The following is a 23,674-nucleotide window of genomic DNA, read 5'->3' as shown; positions in this document are numbered from 1 at the left end:
GGGAGGACAGAACACAGCCATCAGGTTTGGTAGCCATTGATTCCCTTATTTTCCATGAATTTGCTGGTCTGAATCGGTGGCCGCCACCATCCTCTGTGAATTCGTCCAATCTAGATATTACGTGCTGCTCTCTGCCATTATGTTTACAGTTGTCTACTAGACCAGGGTGGGGAGCCTCAGGCATGGAAACAAAATGCAGCCCTCTGAGCATAGGTGCCAACTCCTAAGGGCTAAGGCAGTTTCGGCCCACCGAATGCATTTTTGGAGGAGGCCGCCCCCTCAGTTTCCAGAGGGCATTCGGCTCTGCCCCTGGCTCCACATGACGTCAATGTCAGGATGTCTCACAACGGCATGTTGGGTACCCCCAATCCTCTGGCGAAGCTGGCACCTCTGCCCCCGAGGCCTCTCCTTCAGCTGTTGTGACTCTCCTTAGGCTGCACCCCTCTCCCTAGGCTACATCCCCCCACAGACCCTTTCCTGCATTCTCCTCAATTGCTCTCCCCATGGCTGGAATGTGTCATTGGATTTTCATAATATGCCTTGCCAATTTGGATGGCTGCGGATGGAGAGATGTATGTGCATGTAGACTTTTGCACGGCTGGAATGTCCTCTGCTGTACAAAGGTGAGATTCACATCCATTGCTCTGCCTCCTTTTGCCTCTGGCTCTGCTCCCCACTGACACATGGCTGCTAGAAGGTTGCCCACGAGGAACATGGTCCTTAGGCTGAGAAATGCCTGGCGTAGGCTGACCTTGGTTCATTTCCGTATTGGTGTCCGGGCTCAATGTAGCACATTCCTAAGTTGGTTTAATCAGAAGGAACTTCAATAGGATTCACTATCTAGTTGGTGTGTTTAGCACTGAAGCCCTTTCTTATCAGAGTTTCCAGCACAAGAATATTGGTAATGAAGGGTCACCTGAACAGAAACACTTTTTGTGTGACTCTCCTTTCCTTTCAGTGCATGGTTACAGAAGAGTGCAGGGTGTGTAATGAGGTGTACTGTGTTCATGCAAGCCAGCAGTTAGCTGTCTGAGGATCTGTTGCAGCACACAGTGATTCCTTGGAAGACAGAAAAATGTGGAAAAGGTTTCTTGAAATTTAGGAAGTTTTAAAAACACCACATGGATTTTTTCCTCTATTGCGATTGAGTTATTATTTTTCTCTTTTTATGAACTTCTACATCCTAAATATGTTGCTTGGAAATAGATGCCTAGGCAGTTGCTTTGAATAATGAATGGCATAATTCAAAGACTTCCTCCCCCCCCTCTTTCTGTGTGTGTGTGTGAGAGAGAGAGAGAGAGAGAGGCTTTTAAGTGATGTAATGCAGATTGTTACTTGTGTTAATTGATTGCAATGGGTCTACACTTAGTTGGATGCAATGTGAATGTTGCTGGGACTGAGAGCAAGCATGGCCACCCCCTGTCCCACCCTAAAGCAGCCCAATGAGGACTGAGCCTTAAGGAAGCATGGCCTCACTCAAATCTGCTTCCATTGTATAAAACACAACACAGAGCACACTCCATGGGGATGGGATGCTAACTATAGAAGGGGACTTGGTACTAGTTGTTCTCTCAATTCCCTGGTCTTTTACTTGTAATAACTACTTGAACACAGGGCATAATGTGATGTCTTCATACTATGCACTGCTCTGCTCATGATTTGTATCATCGGCTTTTGGAAGCCTGGTTGCACAAGTATAAATTCTTCTTTCTTCTTTGGCGATCACTTGTAGCCGAGTAAGATTGTCTTCCATGAACATGGCTTTAATAATGAGTCCGTAAGTGACTGTGGAGGTCAATTCTGGATCCACATGTCCTTCTACAGTGAGGACATAGGTTTCTGGACCAGAGTTGATCATGGTGAGGGTTTGACAAATGTGCCTTCCTCTTAGCATGTTTTTCCCTTTCGCCCTGAGTTCAAGCATCTTCAAAACCCATGACACCTTTGGTAAAAGCTGTTCTCCAATTGGAGCACTTACAGGCCAGTATTTCCCAATTGCGGGTGTTTATACTATTTTTTAAGATTTGCCTTGAGAGAGTCTTTAAACTTCTTTTGTTGACCACCAGCATTACACTTACCATTTTTAAGTTCAGAGTAGAGTAGTTGCTTTGGAATATGATAATCAGGCATCCGAACAACATGACCAGTCCAAGGAAGCTGATGTTGAAGAATCATTGCTTCAACACTGGTGATCTTTGCTTCTTCCAGGATACTGGTATTAGTTCGCCTGTCTTCCCAAGTGATGTGTAAATTTTTTTTTGAGACACCACTGATGGAATCTTTTGAGGAGTTGAAGATGGTATTTATAAGTGGTCCATGTTTCACAAGCATACGGCAAGGTTGGTAGTACAATAGCTTTGTAAACAAGCATTTTGGTTTCCCTGTGAATGTCTCGGTCCTCAAGCACTCTGCACTTCAATCGGGATGCTAGATTTAAGCATCAATGTTGGCCCTTGTGGAAAGATAAATTAGTGGATCTGTGGCAGGCAAAGACCTGAAAGTTCTGAAAAAAAAAACCCAGATGTAGGACTGCCCATCTTTTAACTAACCTAGGCAACTGCTTACTAAACAGGGCCTTCTTTCCAGATGTTAAGGAGATAGCTAAGAGATACTTCTCCATCAGTAGCCATAGCTGATCCAAATGGTCCCAAATGCTATCCCAGATTATTGAATTAAAAAATACTTTAAAAATATATAGGTTATTTTGTTATTATTATATGTGTATATATTTATATAGTTATTTGTACCCAGCGGTTTTCCCCATGATGGGACTCAAGGCAGCCCAAAGCCTACCAGCAGGAGTAGATAAATAGGTACCACTGCGGTGTGAAGGTAAATGACGTTTCCATGTGCTCTGGCTTCCATCACGGTGTTCCGTTGCTCTAGATGCGGTTTAGTCATGCTGGCCACATGATCCGGAAAGCTGTCTGTGGACAAACACCAGCTCCCTTGGGCTGAAAGTGGAGATGAGCTCCCCACCCCATAGTTAATTTTGACTAGACTTAACCATCATGGGGTCCTTTAGCTTTTTTCAGATACATATAAGAACCACTAAAAACACAGAAAAGCAATAATTGAAAAACAATCATATGCACACACACATGCACACACGCATACATATATAATGTCTTGTTGCTGGTTTCTAGAAGCTTCATGTCTCACCATTGTTGGGAAAAAGGTGTTGGAGTACAGACTGTGAGGTCCAGCATGGTTCGTATACAGAGTACAATGTACCACCACACACATTTGTTGAACTCAATGCTACGGTTGTGGGTGTGGGATGGAAGAGGTGCAGATCAACAATATTTTTGCATGAGTTGCAGTATCTAATTCTGTTAAAATAGTTTCAATATCTAATTGTGCTGTAAATTTTGCTGCAAACAAAGAGACCTGCACTGTGGTATTTACTTGGAAGAAATGCTCTGGAGGTTTTTTGCTTCTTTTTTTGTCTTTAGAATGCAAGCTTGTGGAATCCTTGGGGGAGGGTAAAAAGGAAATAGTCAGGGAAGGAAATGTAATGACCTTGCTCTATTGAACCAGTACATGCAATTTGATCAATATGAACCTTTAATTGGGTTGTGTTAAGGAAATTCATGATAGTCTTACATTTTCTTCATTACTGTTGAGCAATAAGGATTTTGCTGATTCAGGGAAGGGAAGTGCAACCTGGGAAGAAAATATTTAAGTTCTTTAATAACATGAAAGTAGCAACCTGCCATTCTTCTCTCCTTCATTATTTTTTCTCCACACCAACAGTATCGATTTGGTCACCGCACATGTACTAGAAAAACCTCCTCATATAAATCAGACATGCAGACAAATAAATAACAAATCTGGATACATCTACAACATATAATATTAACTTTTTAAAGGATGTGTTTGTGTGTATGCATGACTGTGTTCCATAGAAATAAGTGGGATGTGCTGGTTCTAGTTCAGGGTTTATTGCAATGTCTTACCCTTCTCAAAGATGTGTGTACTGAGTTTTCTAATAACTATTGAACATGTGTAGCCTTCACAAAGGAAGCATCAGATCAGAAGCCAATGCATAGATCTTTGGAATCCCCTGATTCATGTCTGAGCCTCGTACAATGTCAGCAAAGCTCTTTTAGACAGCATGAAGGGCAGAATGGATGTGGGAGGAGGGAAGAGGGAGACTGTGGCTGCTAGCCCCACCCGAAACGTACTTCCATTCATTGGACAGCACGTATAGCATCTTCTCCTTTACCGTTTGTGTATGTGTAGTGCTTTCTCCGTGTAATTGGAAACCATGAAATGCGTAGGCTCTGTGCCAGCATCCAGATGATTACACATATGTTGGATTGCTGTAATGCTATCACACCATACATATGGCAATTCAACTTCTCCCATCATCAGAGAAGGGCGAGAGACTCTAGTAGGAGTAGCCAAAGTCATGCCTTCCAGATTAATTTGAATCAGCACACTTGTGCTCTAGCCCAGCCTTTGAACAGCAACTTCCATTAATACTGACCACCGGCCAAGCTGAATGGGGCTAGTTGGAGTTGTATTACAATACATATCTGGAGGATACCATGTTGGCTATCCCCAAAACTAGGGCTTAGCCTTACCCAGGTCACAGGATAGGGCATCCTTTGCTGTTGGCTGAGACTGGTGGTGCAGCTGTGCTGATGGGAGTTGTAGCCCAAAATACCTGGAGGGCAGATAGAGGTAGTGCAAGTATTTCTCAGAAAACCAAGAAATGCGTTCACTCTTGCCACAACTGTGCTGATGTGCATTGTTATCTAGGGCAGTAGTCTTCAACCTTCGCAGACCCAGGACCCACTTTAAACTCAAGCATGCATTGGCGGGACCTGTTTCTTAACCTTTTACCCCATATTTGCATGGTGGTAGCGCTCCTGTTGTGACCCACCATGGGTCAGGTCACCAGTTGAAGACCAGGGACCTAGGGGAAGAGAATCGCCCTTGTCGTTTTCAAGGAGCCAAGGGGTGGGGGACTTCTAAGGTGTATCCAGCTATTTTGTGCAGGTGTCCCCCTGCGCCCCCCATAAGGATGGTGCATGTTAATCTTCTGCAGCTGCTGCATATATATGGTTGGAACGGCATATGCGTGACTTGCAATCCTTTGGTGCTAACTTTGATCAGTCCAACCCTGGATGTTTACATTTCTTTCCAAAAAAATGTTATGCCTCCAGTCAAAGAACATGAGTTGCCTTGGAGAATGCAGTGGAAGGAAATCCTGGGGGTGGGGTGCATAAAACAAAAGTATCCAGCAAAAATTGTCCACAGCAAGATTGCTTTCAGCAGGAACAGTGTGTCCCTGTCTCCACATTTAATTCTGGTTCATAAATGTCCCTATCAGTTACTTTAACTTGGAGCAGACACATTAATGGGCACATAAACTATTTGATGGCTTATTATCTCCAAGCCTGTAAAAGACACATGGCATAAACATGAGATAAAAATAAATCCAGACGGGTCAATGGTGTGGCGTTTGTTGCCTCTTGGATGCTTTGCCTCTGAGGATAAAGCAGAAGTGGCAAGTGGAGTGGGGAGAGGAACCCTACAAAAACCCTGAAGGATGAAAAGCAAGCACCTGGTACAATGTGACAAAAGGAAATGCTACTTTAATGATAATTAAAGTAAAAAGCTTACAAAAGGAAGCTGTCTGTCTGAGATTAATGGCTCTATTGTTTTGTTTGAACAGAAAACCAAAGGGAAGCAAACCTCAAGTTGTATCTTTATAAAAACATAGTTTTATTTATTTCAAAAAGCTATGGTGAAAGAAAGTCCAAAGCTTCCTAAAGTGACTGTTCTTTCCAGGCTACGTGATGTTTCTGAGGTTGAAATCTTGTGTGGGGATAAGCCCCAGTGAATTTAGTAGTGCTTACTTCTGAGCAGACATATAGAAGACTGACTTTTCATATAACCTGATCCTTTGTGTCTTTGTAGTGCTTTACTTTCTGTCTTTGTAGTGCTTTACTTCTGAGCATGGGAAGGCCAGGTCAGGGCCCATCTATGGGGGAGTTTAATGTGGATTTCAAGCTTTATGTGTCTCAATTTTGGGGGGTGCCATCCATCCACATGACATATGGCGGCTAACAGATTGATCCTGACAAGACAGAAGTATTGTTTGTGGGGGACAGGTGTGGAGGACTCCCTGGTCCTGAATGGCGTAACTGTGCCCCTGAAGGACCAGGTGTGCAGCCTGGGAGTCATTTTGGATTCACAGCTGTCCATGGAGGCACAGGTTAATTCTGTGTCCAGGGCGGCTGTCTACCAGCTACATCTGGTACGCAGGCTGAGACCCTACCTGCTTGCAGACTGTCTCACCAGAGTGGTGCATGCTCTGGTTATCTCTCGCTTGGACTACTGCAATGCGCTCTACGTTGGGCTACCTTTTGAAGGTGACCCGGAAACTACAACTAATCCAGACTGTGGCAGCTAGACTGGTGACTGGGAGCGGCCGCCGAGACCACATAACACCGGTCTTGAAAGACCTACATTGGCTCCCAGTACGTTTCTGAGCACAATTCAAAGTGTTGGTGCTGACCTTTAAAGCCCTAAACGGCCTCGGTCCAGCATACCTGAAGGAGTGTCTCCACCCCCCATCGTTCTGCCCAGAAACTGAGGTCCAGCGCTGAGGGCCTTCTGGCGGTTCCCTCATTGCGAGAAGCCAAGTTGCAGGGAACCAGGCAGAGGGCCTTCTCGGTAGTGGCGCCCGCCCTGTGGAACGCCCTTCCATTAGTTGTCAAAGAGAAAAACAACTACCAGATTTTTAGAAGACATATGTTTAGTAGATTATTGTACTTTATTTTTCTGTTGGAAGCCGCCCAGAGTGGCTGGGGAAACCCAGCCAGATGGGCGGGGTATAAATAATAAATTACTATTATTATTATTATTCCCCATCCAAATACTTGCACACCTAGTATTTGCAATGCATACCCATAATGGACCTCAGTTTTCTGGATCTTATGGAGGGTGGGGAAGTACCAGCTGAGAGGAAGAGACAACTAATGCCCAGTGTGAATGCATTCCATCAAACACTGCCACATATATATCAATGCCACAGTGTGGGCACCACCTCAGCGGCAAATCACATTATTTGCATGTAGAAGGTCTCTGTTTTATCCTCCTTTATTCCATCTAAGGAAGGCCTGGTAACAGGAACTGGAGTAAGACATCTGATGAGGCTGGGGGTGTGGGGTGTGGAGCTGCTGCCAGTTAGAGCAGATGGGTGTCCTACATGAGGAATTTCCTATATTCCTATGAAACTGCAAGGAACATGCTTTTGAAACCCCAGTCCCTGCAAAGATTTGTTTGGGTGCCTTTGATTGTCCATCTCTATAGCTCTACGCATAAGTGGTAGGGCTCATCTTATACCCTGGGTTGTGCTTTAGTGTGTCTTTATTAAAATAGATGGACAGACTCCCATTATATTCCTGTGACTTCTCTGCCTTCGGTCATATTTAATTTTGGAGGGGTGTTTACTAATAGCTTCTTTCACTTTTTGTGTTTGGCTTCTTTCTATGGAGTGGGTGCCTTTTCACCGGATTCTGCTCCTATTAATTCTGGCATAGGCTTCCAGAACGTAACTGGATGATAAGTGATAAAACCATTTTAGATGTTTTCATGGCTGTGCTTTTATCAAGTATCATGTGTCATAGATAGCCATTTTTCAAACTTTTGATTATGGCAAAGGACCATTATACTGTAGCGAATAAGAATGAGGTGTGACCCTATGGGAAGAGTGGTAGCTCCGCAATAGAGCATCTATTTTGCATGTGGATTGATCCTTATCAGCAGATAAGGCAGGAAATGCCCCCTGCCTGAAACTACACGTGAAGCTGCTTCCAGTCAGTGCATACAGTATTGAGCTTGCTGGACCAATGGTCTGACTTGGTTATAAGGCATCTTCTTACCATACCTGCCAAGTTCCTTCTTGAAAAATAAGGGACCAGACCGGAAGTAGCGCTGCCGCCATTTTGGAACTGGGCGGAGCATGCTCAGAAGTGACTTTTGATGCTGCTTTGCCCAGTTCCAAAATGGCCGCTGCGCCAGACTAAACCGGGAAAAAACAAAAAAACCCTGTTTTTTTGGCTGGGAACAGCTGGAAAAACGGGGGTTTCCCGGGGAATACGGGAGACTTGGCAGCTATGCTTCTTACATTCCTGGTGCATTTGCTGTTTTTGTAATAAATGCACACTTCAGAAAGTTTTGGGGAAAAATTTGGAGGGTGTAGTCACTTTTTGGGTCAACTTACTTTTAAAAATTAAACTAAGGGCCTGATCCAAACTCGGTTAGTGCAGAAGGCAGAACCATGAAGAAGCCCTTAATAGAGGATGGGTAGAACCTGTGATCCTCCAAATCTTGTGGGACTCCATTAGCAGCAACTAGCATGACCAATGCCCCGTGATTGTGAAAGGTCTTCTTCAACTGCATCTTGGAAGCACAGAGATTCCACACCTCTGCTTTAAACGTAAAAGATTCAAGACTTCCTGGTATAGTAGAGGGTAATTTAAAACGTAAATCTTCCAACAGCAGGTTCAGCACTTCTTGGAGCTCACTTGATGAAACTCAGTCATACGAAAGGGAAACACACTTTATAACAGCGGCACTAATAATAAAATGGAATACAGGGTATATGGATTTGAAAGTTGGTTGTGCTGTATGCTATTATCTTCATTGCAGATTGTGGGGGAAATCAGCTTCCCTGTCAGAGTTTTCTGAATTCTTTTACCACATAGCTCAATCTCGCAGCAGTTTATTAAAAATAAAATAATTTACATTTTAAATTGTGTATTGCTCAAGCAGAGTCCATAGCAAGGAAAAATCTAGCACATATTATTAATGGATGACTTAGTGCAAGAATGCATTGCAGTAAATAAATATAGAATTAAATATTAGGTGTCAAGGGCAAGGCTAAGTAATTCACGGTTACTTTGCTTATTTATTGAAGCAAAATGAAACCTATTTGCGTAGATAAAACAAGACACCCCCTTTTCAACAGATCACATTTTCTTTAGCATTTTATGGAAAGTTCAGCTGCCAGAAATGCAAAACAGGCAATCCTAAAGTCTCTAAAAACAATGGAAGAATTTTTCTCTCTTCTCACACCAGGGTTGTGAAAATTCACATTAGGGGAAAGGGTGAGAATGGGTCTGTGCTGATAAGCACAACAGGCCTTGCAAGTATGCAGGAAAATGGAGAATTTGGGGGTAGAAAAATCTGTATTTCCCAAACTGGGAAATTGGCAACCTGTGATGCGCATGTGCAGTTACAGGATTCTGAAGACTAGCAGCAGTAGTGCTGTGTTGTTGTTTAATTACATTTATATTCCACCTTTCCTCCAAGGAGTTCAGGATCACATACTGGTTTTCCCACTCCCAGTTGTTTCTTACAAAGCCACTTCCGCGCCTGCATCAGAGATGGAGTTGTGGGCGTCACGACCCGAACACGTGCGCAGGGGCTGAGAGCTCAGCCCCTGTGCGATTGGTGGGGTTCCCGCCCGCATCATTCGAGGCCAGGCCAATCCGGTCAGCCAGCGGGCGCGTGTCCTGCTTCCTTTAAGCAGGGGACGGGCGCGAACCCGGTCTCTTTCACTCCATGCTCCAGCTGCATCAGTTCACCCGCCCACCCTTTAGGCTAGCTTTGAACTTGCTATGGACTTCGGTTGGTCGCCTTGGTTGGCCAAGGGGCCTGGTAGGACTTTTTCCACTTAGGCTAGCCAAGGTTTTTTCTCCACCTACCTCATAGCAATTCATCGTAACTATTGGTTTTGGCGGTTAGGCATCGGAAATTGCGTTAGAGCTGAGGAGGGTAGGTAGCGCCATCACCTGCCCTGCAAATGGAGGAGTATTCCGTTAAAGGATTCCGGGGGCAGGGCTTGGTTCAAAGCCTGGGGAGGTCAGGACCATAAGGCACGCTCCTATCGGTGATCACAGGAGGAGTTTCAGTTGATGTACATCACTGGGGCTCCTTACTGGTGGTTAACTCTTCCCAGACGTCCAACACACGGGTTGGAGTCGGAGATAGACGGTTAGGGTCCAATGCCTAAGCCAATACTGCTCAATATCTGTAAGCAATAAAGTTGTGGTCTTTTCACCCATTTAAATTTATCACATGTGTCTTGTGTCTTATTCTCACGGGAAGGGAGGGACATTGCCACACAACACTCTGTGAGCTAGGTTAGTCTTGGGGATGGTGACTAGCTCAAGATCATGCAGTGAGCTTCATGGCTGGCTGAGTGGGGATTTGAACTCCAGTCTCCTAGGTCCTGGTCCAACATTCTAACCCTTATTCCAAACTGGTTATGGTGTTTTGTGCATTTGCAAGAAGCAGATGTGCAACCAGTGGAGAATTGAATGTCAGTGAAGCAGGTGTTTTGTTTGGCCTCAAAGACCACACTTGGGGGAAGGGGAAGAGACTGAATGGGGCATGTGCCAGAGGAAGCACTTGGCTCAGCCCACCCTGGAAGTTGCAGTCTGCATGAATCAGGCTGTCCTTTGATAATAGAACCTGAAGAGTGACAAAAGATAGCAAGGAAAATGTGCAGCAAAATGGACAAAATGTAGAGCAGTTTTGTGCGCATGTGTGAACACAGAAGAATGAATGACACTTCCAGCATTGGAAACAAGGAAGCAGATATACTTTGTGCCAAAAGAAACATGATCACAGGGAGGTTTGAACAAGGATGAGGATGCTGGGAAAGTGACAGTTCATCAGGCTTCAGATTTACAGTGACCCATTCATCACTGCAGACTTTGCATGGAAGAGGAAGGTTAGCGCCTGAGCCAGAGGAACATTTCTGAGACTAAAGGGTTTGTGTGGTGTAGTGGTTAAGAGCGGTAGACTTGTAATCTAGGGAACCGGGTTCGCGTCTCCGCTCCTCCACATGCAGCTGCTGGGTGACCTTGGGCTAGTCACACTTCTTTGAAGTCTCTCAGCCCCACACAACCTCACAGGGTGTCTGTTGTGGGGGAGGAGGGGAAAGGACATTGTTAGCCGCTTTGAGACTCCTTCGGGTAGTGATAAAGCAGGATATCAAATCCAAACTCTTCTTCTTCTTCTTCTTCTGAAACATGGTGGAGTGATAGAAGGTAAGCAGCAGAGCATTGGCAGGAAGGGAAAATCAGAGAGAGAGAAGCTGCCACAATCATTTAACAGGAAGATAGAAACATAAATGGGGATGATGGCAAGCATATGTCAATTGCTTGCTTGTGTAAGCATTAGATGGGTATCCTCCACACATAAGCATACTTAGAGCATGAATTAACCCGTTTATGTTTAGAATTAGGACATCAGTTGGCAGGCGCACTGCTGGCATGCTGTCTCTATACATGGATAGGCAAACTCACATTTACAGTGCATTTATAGGTGAAGGGGAAATGTGTGGAGTGCTTACACGTTTATCTGGTGGGGCAGAACTGTAGCAGCAGCTTCCTGGCAGGCATCACTGTCAATTACCGGAAGGACTGAGATGGTGTTGTCAAGGTCAGGGCTGCAAAGCCAATCTAGTACAGTCGTACCTTGGAAGTCGAATGGAATCCGTTCTGGAAGTCTGTTTGACTTCCAAAAGTTCAGAAACCAAAGCACAGCTTCTAATTGGCTGCAGGAAGCTCTGCGGCCAATCGGAAGCTGCAGAAGCCCCATAGGATGTTTGGCTTCCAAAAGAACGTTCAAAAACGAGAACCCTCTCTTCCGGGTTTTGATTGTTCAGGAGCTGATTTGTTTGGGAGCCAAGGCATTTGAGATCCAAGGTACGACTGTACCCCAACCTTGGTACTGCCCATCTTGGAAAGCAGCAGTGATTCCACTGCCAGAAGGCTTTTTCTACAACTCCATCCCGCCGGACATACCACTCCTGATGACAGTATGTTAACCATGGCTGTCATCATGTCTGCTTCTTTTTTTTATTCATCATTTTTATTAATTTTCCAATAAAAACAGCCAATTAACATATCTATAATCATAATCCAATTAAAAACAATAAACTAAGAAAAACAAAAAAACAAATTACAGTCCAAATTATTAATTTCCCCAGGCTTCCCATAGTCTGGACCTCTTGAAGTATATCTCCAATATCTTCATTCCTGCCTTCATCTGTTGTTCTCATATTTTCCACATTCCGATCTTATCGCTTTAAAGTTATCCGTCCCGGGCTATGCGATTCTCAATCATGTTAGAAATCATATATCCTTTCATCCATTGAATACAGCTTTATTTGTAAATATGTATTTTTCCAACTATTTGCCAGCACAGCTTTTCCCGACTTCATTCCAGTCTTCCAATCCGGGCTGTTGTCCAAGCCTGTTGTTTGAAAAATTGTTAGGCATGCTGTTTGCAATATTGCAATGTAAATGAACTGTATTCCACAGATATAAGTAATTTTGCGATCAATCAGCTTTCGGAGACCACACAATCTCCCCTTCTGGGCCCTAGAAGGGGGGCTGCTAGACATCCATTTAGCCTTCTCTCTCACTCATAATGAAGAAATTCTGCAAACAGATGCACTGTGTGTTATCCCAAATTACTGTCTCAAGTCACTACAAAGTCAGCCAGCAAGCATCTCCCACTTCCTTCGAAAAAAGGGAGGAACTCTCATTTTGCTGTGTCATATTAACAAGCGCCGTCTTGTTTCTTCTTTTATCTTTATCAAGTCTTCCAAGTCTAAATAAAGCTGCACAATTGAATACTTAATTATAAATAGTCCATCTGTACTTTTTGTGTTGTTTTTTTTAAAAAAAGGTTTCTTAATGAGGCTTGGCGTAGAAAAACAATTGTAGGTATTGAGAAGAAAAAAAGAACGTACCAATCTCCTCCGTAATCCAAACACCATGATGAGTATCTTTTTGAAGTCCAAGCTTAAACACCAGGGACTGTGCAATTCTGCAGGGTTTTCCTCAGTCTTCTTCGGTCCAGACTATGTCTGTTTATTGTCCACATCTAATTATTTTATCAAACAGATATTTCCAGCTATGAGAGTGGCTTCGGAGAGTGCCAGCCATGTCGTGCTCTGGGACCCAGCATCCTGCTGCTTGCACCTTGATGCAAACTGACAATCTCAGACAATCTGCGGGTCTATGAAACAATCTTCCCCCACCCTGGAGAGTCTTCCAGGGCTAATTACCCCCATATCAGCCTTGAATTACCAGCACGGCTGAGGTCCGATCGTATGGGAGTTGGCAATTTTCACCGCTGGAAACAGGAAGCTGTCATCATGTCTGCTTCAACCCCTAGGAAGACTACATTAAAAGAAAAATGTAGATAATGTGACCCAGAGAGGAGAGCAGCAAATAAAATACATGGGGTAGGACAGCATCCCACAACCTGGTGTCTTCCAGGTTGACAAATGACAAATCCTATTAGCCCCACCCAGTAAGGCCAATGGTCATGGATGGTGGAAGTCCAAACATCTGGAGGGCACTGTGTTTGTGGAGGACGCTGTAGGAAACTTAACTAAAGAAAAATAAGTGGAATCATGTGCAGAAAAACAGTCCTGTGAGTTGGAGTCCATATCTTATTGACTAGGAGGAGGAGCTAGCAATGTGAAATGTTAATGAAGGTCAGTAAAAGAAAGTGTGTGTGTCTGTTGTTATATATATATATCTAGCAAAGCTTAAGTAGCTTAAAAAGTGCACACAATGGTTTCCACATTTCTGCCCCAGTTTAAACAAGAGCAGGCATGTACAAAGTCCGTTTTGGGGGCCTAATCCGGCCCACCGGTCGGTTTAATCCGGCCCCTGTGGCAGTTTATTTCCTGGGGTAAAATCCTTTTAAAAAACCCAACAACTTCAATCCTAAAAAAATGTCAACAACTTTGGTCGGCCCTTCACTTCATCAGATCTGGTCCTCTTTGAAAAAAGTTTGGACATCACTGAACTAAAAGTGATAGGCAGGTGGATGGGTGAGAAATCTACAGAGACACCCCCATAATTTTTCTAAACTAAATTAAATGTTTGAATGTTAAAGTGAAGACACATGGGGTCCCAGGCACAAGCAAGGATGACTGCCCTTCCTCCAGTGACATGAAATCTGAAGACCTTATGGGGTCTGCTGACTCCAGCACTGCCCCAGACACCTCTAGCATCTCTGGAGCAGCAGTAGCAAGTCCATCTGCAGCAGAGGACCTGGAGGGACTGGCATACAATGTCCTCACTCACCTGTGCCAGCTCTTTCATCTGTGGAATCAGAGGGAGAGGTTGAACAGCCTCCCAACTCCGGGGAACAAGTGTCAGAAGGCATAGTCAGTCAATTGTCAACTCAAGGCCTGGAAGAAGCAGGCTTCTCAGGAGTAAGGGACCTCTTCAGAAGCAGGAACCTTGGAGGCTCAGTTACTTAGTTACTGGTTGTCAGTTTCTGAGAAACACTGGTTCTTAGCACTGGGTAACCCAGCTCCTGATTCCTACCTTGGCCTCATGCTGCTGACCCGGGGGACCTGCTCTGCAATGTTTGACTTTGGCCTTTTCTTCAGTCTCTGCTATTGGACCACAGATAGCCATGAACTGCCCCACCGTGCTTGACCTTGGCTTCTCCTTGAGAACCAGCACATCTGGATTACCCCGACACTAGACCAAGACAGGAGATACAACAATAGAGAAAGTTGGACCTATGGTCTGGAAATTAAGGTAGTTAGGCTACACACGGCACAACTTTTTTAAAAATAAAATAGCTGGGGAAATGATATCATTGCACATCTATGCATATTAATAGTGCAGAGCAGGGGAAGCACTGTAAAATGAATCAGGTTTTTGTGTGTATAGAAATGTACTTGGTAAAGTGCAAAAACATTAAATATACATTACTAGCATATCACTTTTGTCTGTGTGTTGCTAAAAACAGACCTGAAATCTCCTGGAGGTGACAGCCGAAGAAGAAATAAAGCATTCCCCCCCCTCCCTTAACTTGTGTTTTTAAAACAGGGGTGGCTAACTCCTATTTTGGATACAGGTAGGTAGCCATGTTGGTCTGAGTCGAAACAAAATAAAAAAATTCCTTCAGTAGCACCTTAAAGACCAACTAAGTTTTTATTTTGGTATGAGCTTTCGTGTGCATGCACACTTCATCAGATACACCGAAACAGAAGTCACCAGACCCTTATGTATATTCAGAGGGTGGGGGGTGGGGGTGATGGGAATGGGTGATGGGCTGATAGGAGTGGTAAACCTGTTGATGACTGTTAACAACTGTTAATGACTGCAATTGGTCTTGCGGGGGGGGGGGAGCAAGGGCTGAGGTGCTAAGGAAAGCTTGATCATGTATAATGAGATAAGAATTCTGTGTCTCTGTTCATTCCAGGTGGCTCCATGGTTTTAAGCTTGCTGTTGTTGTTGTTGTTTAGTCGTTTAGTCGTGTCCGACTCTTTGTGACCCCATGGACCAGAGCACGCCAGGCTATGCATTAGCATTAAGCTTGCTAATGAGTTGCAATATTTTGGAGGGACTGATCTGCCCACCAGCATTTTTTTTTTATGGCTCCCGCAAGACTCCATGATTTTTGGCAGTGGTGACAAAACAAATGCAAGGACTTTGCTGGGGTTGCAGAGCCCATTGTCTTGATGGAGATGCAAATTGCCCTCTTTTGATCAACAGATGGATCATTTGGAGAGCCTAGAGTGGGCATTGATGCCTCCCACTGCATGAATCAGCTGAGAAGGAGGAACTCTCTCTCTCTCTCTCTCTCTCTCTCTCTCTCTCTCTCTCTCTCTGTGTGTGTGTGTGTGTGTGTGTGTGTGTGTGTGTGTGTGTGGAGAGAGAGAGAGAGATTTGTGTCCACTTTTCAAAGAAAAGAACTAAATATTTCAAGTGTGATAAAAGCAGTGATCATTGAATAACATGCCATCACAGTCCTATCCTTGTTGTTGTTGTTGTTGTTGTTGTTGTTGTTGTTTAGTTGTGTCTGACTCTTTGTGACCCCATGGACCAGAGCACGCCAGGCACTCCTGTCTTCCACTGCCTCCCGAAGTTTGGTCAGACTCATGTTGGTAGCTCATCCTCTGTCGTCCCCTTCTCCTTGTGCCCTCCATCTTTCCCAGCATCAGGGTCTTTTCCAGGGAGTCTTCTCTTCTGAGGTGGCCAAAGTATTTCCTTCAGAATGGGCTGATTTCCTTCAGAATGGATAGGTTTAATCTTCTTGCAGTCCATGGGACTCTCAAGAGTCTCCTCCAGCACCATAATTCAAAAGCATCAATTCTTCGGTGATCAGCCTTCTTTACATCAGCTCTCACTTCCATACACCACTACTGGGAAAAACATAGCTTTAACTATACGGACCTTTGTCGGCAAGGTGATGTCTCTGCTTTTTAAGATGCTGTCTAGGTTTGTCATTGCTTTTCTCCCAAGAAGCAGGCGTCGTTCTATCCTTAGGATACCTGAAATGCAAAATGTGGTAACTGACCAACAACATTTTCCACAGCATGTCCTTCATAAGAGATCATGATGTATGTATAGCATTAAAAAAAAGCACCTTTGGCAAACCAAAGAATGTTAAGATACCTATAAAATAAATTTAACACACTCAGTACAGAAGTAAAACCAGTCGTGTGTTTCTTCTTTAGCAAGATACTTGTCAATTCACTAGGTTTCTCTCTCCTGATTGAGTCATTCTGAGGCTCCCAATTGGAATCTTACATTATTTAATTAGCTTTAAATGTTTTAACACTGTTAATTGGTTTTTGCATAATATTTTCCTGTTCCTGGATGTTTTGACAAGCTATTTCTGCTATTAATGAATATGATAACCTATTTGGACATATGCCAGTGTAACATGCCCACTCTTTAAAATGGAAGAGTATTAAATTTAGTCTGTTTACAGTACTTTATATTTCTTCCCTAAGTAGTCTATAAAAATTTAAGCAGCACAGCTTGCCTGTATATCGTTCATATCCATGGACACAAACAGATTACCTTCAATTAAAGCAATTTAGGTCCCTTGCAATTAGTTATTCTAAAGATTACATTTGTATTTTTAATCCCTTGATTTCACATAACATGCACACTCTAAAAGTCTTCACAATCTTTAGCAGACCGTCTTATCATAATTTTTGTTTTCATTATGCAATACTGTATATTCACATAAGAAAAAAATACCAACAATCCCAGTTTCAGTATGATTGTATAATGAAATATGATGGCTTACTAGGCAATGATCACATCTGCTGTTTATGATTGTGTGGAAGGGGGTCGTACTAATAGTTTGCATCCCCAAGATACTACTAAATGACAATCTGTTCTATACCAAGTGCCCGAAAGTAATTAATCACAAGATTTTCCTAAATAATAAAATTGGTAGAAGTTTTCTTCCTTGCTAACTGAAATAAAGATGGACTAAAGAAGAATACAAGAGTATCCAAGGGTTATTCTTCATGAGACCTGTGAAACTTAGCCTCTTATTTTATGCTGGAAATAAATAGGCACTTGTAAGCTCAGTGATTGATCATAGAGTATGATTCATATTTCTCCCATTTGCTAATCCCCCATCCTCCTGTACACCTCTGTTTCTCACTATGAAACTGCTCTGGAAGGTTGAGGAACCCTTTGGAATACCATGAGATGCTGCTGCTGCTATAGGCTGCAGGGCAAACAAAGAGGGGGGGATTGGTGTCCGGCACCTTCCTACAGTGAGAAGCCTCTACTGGGTCTCTCTACAGCAATGGTGGCCACACCTGGCCCTCCAGCTCTTTTGGGACTACAATTCCAACCATCCCTCCCCAGTGGTCCTGTTAGTTAGGGTTGGTGGGAGTTGTAGTCCCAAAACAGCTGGAGGGCCAAGTTTGGCTCTACAGACAGAAGGAGCCCTGTTTATTTGATTGATTGATTGATTTGGAGAATTTTGTTTTGCAGTCATTACTAACATGCAAATTGCAGATAACCTGCCAGTGCACTCAGTTGCACTGAGGATGGAACATGAAAGCAATACCTTAACTTTCGCAGAATCAAATTTTGGAAGACCTAACTCACAAGTGCATTACTGGGGCATCTGGGAAATAGATAGGTATTGGAGGCACACTAGCTCTTTAATCACCCTCTGGCTGTAGCAAGCCTAGGTGAATAGACAGGATCATGGCCCTTCACACATCTGACCGCACAACCAACAATGGGTTCACAGCCCATTAAAAAGAGATGGTTTCGTTTCCATCCATCTTTGTGCCTGATATGGGAATTGGTTATTTGTCAACTGAAGTAAACTGTATTAGTAAGCATAGAACTGGGGAACAGCAGGGTTTCCAGGTGAGTTAACCTAGAATAAGTGTGTGCACTCTTGCTTATTTTGATTCGAGCAAGGAGAAAAACTATTCTACCGGTAGGGCTTTTGCAGCCCCCACAGGCTGTGGCATTAGTTTGAAAAGGTTGGTTATGGAATAAAAAGCAACTTTCTGGTTCCTTGGCTTCTCCAGTCACGCCTTTTATCACTGCTCCAATGCTGGGCTGGGCTTTTTCTCTCCCATACCTCTCTCTGTGTTACATTTTTGTTAGAAACCTCTGAATTCCCATCAGCAGATCCTGACAAAGTCTTAGACATCAGGTGCATGCAGATAAGAGAAAGAGGGAGGATGGGCTGTCACATGATGTCAGTCTTCCATAGAAATTAGCAATCCTTCACAAAAGGCATGCCACACAGGTAATTTTTAATACATCTCAGTTGTTCTCGTTCTGTAAGGCAGAAGTTCTATGTATTACCCATTGTTTACATGGCCAGCTGTATGAATAGAGGGCAAAGTTTACACAGGTTTCAGTACGCCAAGTTGCATGTTGTATTGTACCACTTCCTGGTTCCATCTAGAGCACTTGAAAACAAAAGAAAGACCCTGGTGGATCAAAGCAAAGATCTAGCGCAGGATCCTGTTGCCAACAGAGGCTGAGCCAGGTGGTTCTGGAAAGTCCACCAACGGGACATAAAGAGCACTCAGCAACCAAAATTCAATAATTCCCTGGAATCTGGGGAATTTATTAAGTCACCATGGTTGGTAGCCATTTATAGAACAATCCTCTATTAATTTGCCTAATCCCCTTCTAAAAGCTATGCTAGCTGGTGACCATCACTACACTACATCACTACAAACTCCACCTGCTCTATTAGGCATTTTGTGAAGAAGTGCTCCCCTCCCATTCTGAATCTACTGCTGATTGATTCCTTTGTATACCCCTCAATTGTGGTATTCGGAGGCAGAAACCAAACTTCACATTCTCTGTGCCGTCCATAATTTCATCAACCTAATTCCAACGTAAACCTTTGAGCACTGTTGCTTACGTAACTAAAATGGCAACAGCCACACACAAAGGGAGCTTTTGGCAGCTGCAAGCTCAGATTGCTCATTGACTATTGGAATAAAAACTAGAACACCAGGGAGCAGGAATGGAATTGAATGGCTGGAACCCTGCACTTCACACTGCAACATATTGTTGCAGGGTCCCATTTGTAAACATCTATTATGTTCTGTATCCATATTATTTTCCCCAAACTTAAGGAGCTCCCTGAGCTTTATCTTGCAAAAAGAGAGTAATGCACAGAAGTGAGGTATGAAAAGCTCCCAAGGAGGCACTGCTTTATTTATTAATTTATTAGATCAGGCATAGGCAAACTCTAGCCCCCCCAGATGTTTTGAGACTACAATTCCCATAATCCCCGGGCACTGGTCCTGTTAGCTAGGGTTGATGGGAAATGTAGTTCCAAAACATCTGGAGGGCTGGAGCTTGCCTACGCCTGTTCTAGATCCATTTAAAGCACAATAATGGGTTGGCTCCCAAGCACAACAATGATTCTTTTCTATGTGATAGGATGAATTTATTCACATGAATAAATTCTTCTTATCTTTTTTATTTGTTTCCCTTATTCCCTCCGCTCAAATTCCCTCTCATACAGAGATGGGAGAGTACTGAGAGAAACTCAGGCTTCGGATATGCAGTGACTTCCTCATTCAGGTGCTGGTGGTGTCAAACATCTGCACAAAGACTTCTCATTCTAGAGAAGCCTCTTCAGTGCTTCATCATAAAACTGGAAGCTGTTCTTGCCTTATTCACTGCAAAAGAGAAAAGGAGAGCTGGAGGAAAGCTACTTGTTTTTCCCCCTCCATTGTGATCCTGTTCTGTTTGAGTTAGTATACGTCTATAGCTTCTGCTATTACTACCCTGACAATTTTGAGTGAACCTCTTATTTGCAATCAAATGCTCTTCCTATCTTTTTTTATTTAAATCTAATCCTCTTCTTTCTTTTGCCAGGGATAGTGCTCCCATTCACATTTCACGCTTGTAATTCAGGAGTTGTTAAAATGTACATGTTCACGTCCCATCTAAATCTGGCTGCTGCATTTTTCTCCTTTTCCTCTTGCTTTTGATCAAATTCTTTCTCTCAATCCGGTCCAAGCTAAACACACAGCTGTTAAGTACCTTTGTAAAACCGGACGGCTGATTACTGCTGATGGGCTCCAGTGCTTTTGCTTTCAGTAGAGTCTAATGAGCTTAGCATTGATCTGTCCCTTTCACTACAAAGTTGCATCACAGTTTATTGCTCAGCTGAGTCATGCAACAGAGCAGGTGCCTTACCCTACTGGTACCAGTGAGGAGTTATACAATGGTAAGCAGAGGAATAACTTTCAACAATTAACCTTTTTTTTTAAAAAAAAACAAACCCTCATTCCTTGCAATCATTCACAGGAAATAAATTAGATAATCTGTGGAACGTAAACAAAGAGGCAGTGTCAGGTAGTGGTTAGAGCAGGGGTCAGCAAACTTTTTCAGCAGGGAACCGGTCCACTGTCCCTCAGACCTTGTGGGGGGGGGCAGACTATTTAGAAAAAAAATGAATGAATTCCCATGCCCCACAAATAACCCAGAGATGCATTTTAAATAAAAGGGCACATTCTACTCATGTAAAAACACCAGGCAGGCCCCACAAATAACCCAGAGATGCATTTTAAATAAAAGGGCACATTCTACTCATGTAAAAACACCAGGCAGGCCCCACAAATAACCCTGAGATGCATTTTAAATAAAAGGGCACATTCTACTCATGTAAAAAACATGCTGATTCCTGGACCGTCCACGGCCCGGATTGAGAAGGCGATTGGGCTGCATCCAGCCCCCAGGCCTTAGTTTGGGGACCCCTGGGTTAGACCCAGATTCAAATCCCAACTGAGACACGAAGCTCACTGGTGACCTGTGTCCAGTTTACTCTGTTTTTCGGCATATCAGGGTTGCTGTAAGAATAACGTATAGGGAGAGTGATACTAGAAGCGTTGGGCTCATTGGAGGAAAGATGGAGTATAAAGTGAATTACATTATAGCTGTGCACCTTTGTTAAATGAATCCGTACTCCGTTAAAATCAACTTTAAGCATTTATTTATTTATTTTACTTATTAAATTTGTATACCACCCTTCATCCATAGACCACAGGGCAGTTCACAACATAAAAATATAAAATATGGGTAGTATATGTAGGTGTGAAGTTGTTAGTTTGATCCATAGGTCAACCCAGCAGTGCCCTTTGAAGCAATACTTTATATCATGCCAAGCACCAATAATTTTTTCCTCTCAGGAAGGCAAATGGCCTTGGGCAATAATTAGGCAACCGACCATGATGACAAAACTACCATATTTTCTGTCCAAGTTCACAGTTTTTATACCTCTTGACCTGTATCAAGTTTGAACTCCTGCTCAGGAAATTAGTTGAAGTGTCCTTTTATAGATTAGTAGAAAAGAACAATATATTCTGCAAAAGAGTGAAAATAAGACTTTAAAAGATATTTCCTGTTGCATTTTGCAAACGGCAGCACCTTATTCTGGGCAATGGTTTTACATGATGAAATGATGAAATCCATTAAGAATTTGACGATAATTTATTTGGGTATTTTTAGGCCACCTTTTTGAGCAAAAGCAGTTCACGTAAACAAGTAAGCCACCATTGAACTAGCAGTATCCTCCGAAAGCATTAAAGTAGCAATGCTGATAAACATAAATTGCCAAAGCATAGCAGTGTTGGCAGCTGCAAAAAGGGAGGAAAGCATCTATTGTGATTCATAGAGAGTTACCTTCTTCGCTTATGTTGGAACCTGCCCTCAACACTGGAGAGATGGCCCTTGATCATGGCAAACTACCATTTCCTTTGTTATCTGGCATTTTAAAAATATGAAATTCACGGGTGAAGTATAGTTTCAGGATAACTTTTGATTGTTTAGGTCTAAAAGTGTTGGTTTTCCCAGCTGGTTGCAACAACAAACAAACTTAGAAAACCCAATAAAAGCAGCCAGGAAAGTGCTTTAATTTGTCTTCTTTTTTTGACAGCTGGGACTAACTACTTTGAAAATGCTTTCACATTTTCACTTTTGTGTTGAGTAGGAGAAACCATCAATTTCTTTCATTTAATAGCCGTTTCCTGCCAGTATGGAGATAATATAATCAATGCATCCATAAAGCAGAGGTGTGGACACCCGCCAATGCAAATGCTGTTGTTGTTTTTGCTTGTAAGTTTGTCTTGCTTTTAGGTTGCATTTTTACCTTATGTTCTACTGTGTCTCCTTTGTATAAGCAGTCTTGTATACTTCCGGGGAAGGGTGTGGTGTAAATTAATCACCATCATAAACTGGAAATGCTATGTAATACTATCTTAAGCCATTAGCAGTAGCTCTTGAAAAGAATAGAGACCAGTGTCTGCATAAGAGCTGTTCGGCAGTGGAATTTGCTACCAAGGAGTGTGGTGGAGTCTCCTTCTTTGGAGGTCTTTAAACAGAGGCTTGACAGGCATATGTCAAGAATGCTTTGATGGTGTTTCCTGCTTGGCAGAGGGTTGGACTGGATGGCCTCTGTGGTCTCTTCCAACTCTATGATTCTATGAATGTGAACACACGCCAATGGCAGGGCTTCTTCACAAACAGACTTGAGTTGCAATCTCTCTGTAATGCGTGTCGGAACTGCAGGGAGACAATTTGAGGTCTGTGTTATATGTCCAATGAGCATGATGGAATGTTTTGACGTGTGCTCAAATTCTCAGAAGAAATTGTTATGGAGAAATACCATGCTCTGGAAAAGTTATTTTACTAAGTTTCCTTTTTGTCTTCACGACTAGTCACCTCCCTTGAGTTTTTGCTTTGAACCCCTTGCAAGGATCTGCCCTGGCTCACCATTGGAAGCTAAGTCTTATCAGATGCACCCCTGTCATCTCCATTGATGTTGTGCAGTGTCACAAATTGTGCTTGCTTATGACTTGATCTCCATGCACCTGTATTTTTCCTTGGTCTTTCAAGCCCACGTCCAGATAAGAAGGATGGTGTGTCCCTTGTTGTCCTGGTCCTGTATGGCTTTATGCAGGGTCGTCTTAAATGTACCAGGCACCGTGGCGCGATGATCCCTCCGGCGCCCCTCACACTCCGTTGGGCAGGGCCAGGCGCAGCGGCAGCCGGAGGGCCCGGCATGACAGGCAGGGGTGCTGCCAGCTGTGCTCCGTCTCCGCCTACTCGGCTGAAGCGAGACCGCAGCAGCGGCAGTGAAGCTGCCTCCGTCAAGGGAAACCTGGGCCTGGACCTGGGCCTGGGCTACCTTCTGCCCACACCCCTTCAAGTCACAGTGAGCACAGACATCACTGCCCCACAATGCTCTGTATGCAAATGAGGTGCCGCGGAGCATTATGGGGCAGTGCTGTCTGTGCTTGCTGTGACTTGAAGGAGTGTGGGTGGAAGGTAGCCCAGGTCCAGATTTCTCTCAA

At 43.5% G+C, this 23,674-nt stretch overlaps 1 protein-coding gene across 4 annotated transcripts in view; it reads left to right on the top strand.

Moving 5' to 3' along the window:
* Nucleotides 1-23,674, top strand: part of PPFIA2 (PPFI scaffold protein A2) — a 259,476-nt gene that overhangs the window by 14,787 nt on the left and 221,015 nt on the right. The gene's annotated exons all lie outside the window — the stretch shown is intronic.

Source organism: Zootoca vivipara, chromosome 9 (assembly GCF_965207765.1).
Source record: "Zootoca vivipara chromosome 9, rZooViv2.hap1.1, whole genome shotgun sequence".
Classification (NCBI taxonomy): Eukaryota; Metazoa; Chordata; class Lepidosauria; order Squamata; family Lacertidae; genus Zootoca; species Zootoca vivipara.
Note: the sequence above shows the minus strand (reverse complement) of the source record. Positions and strands in the feature narration are given on the sequence as shown.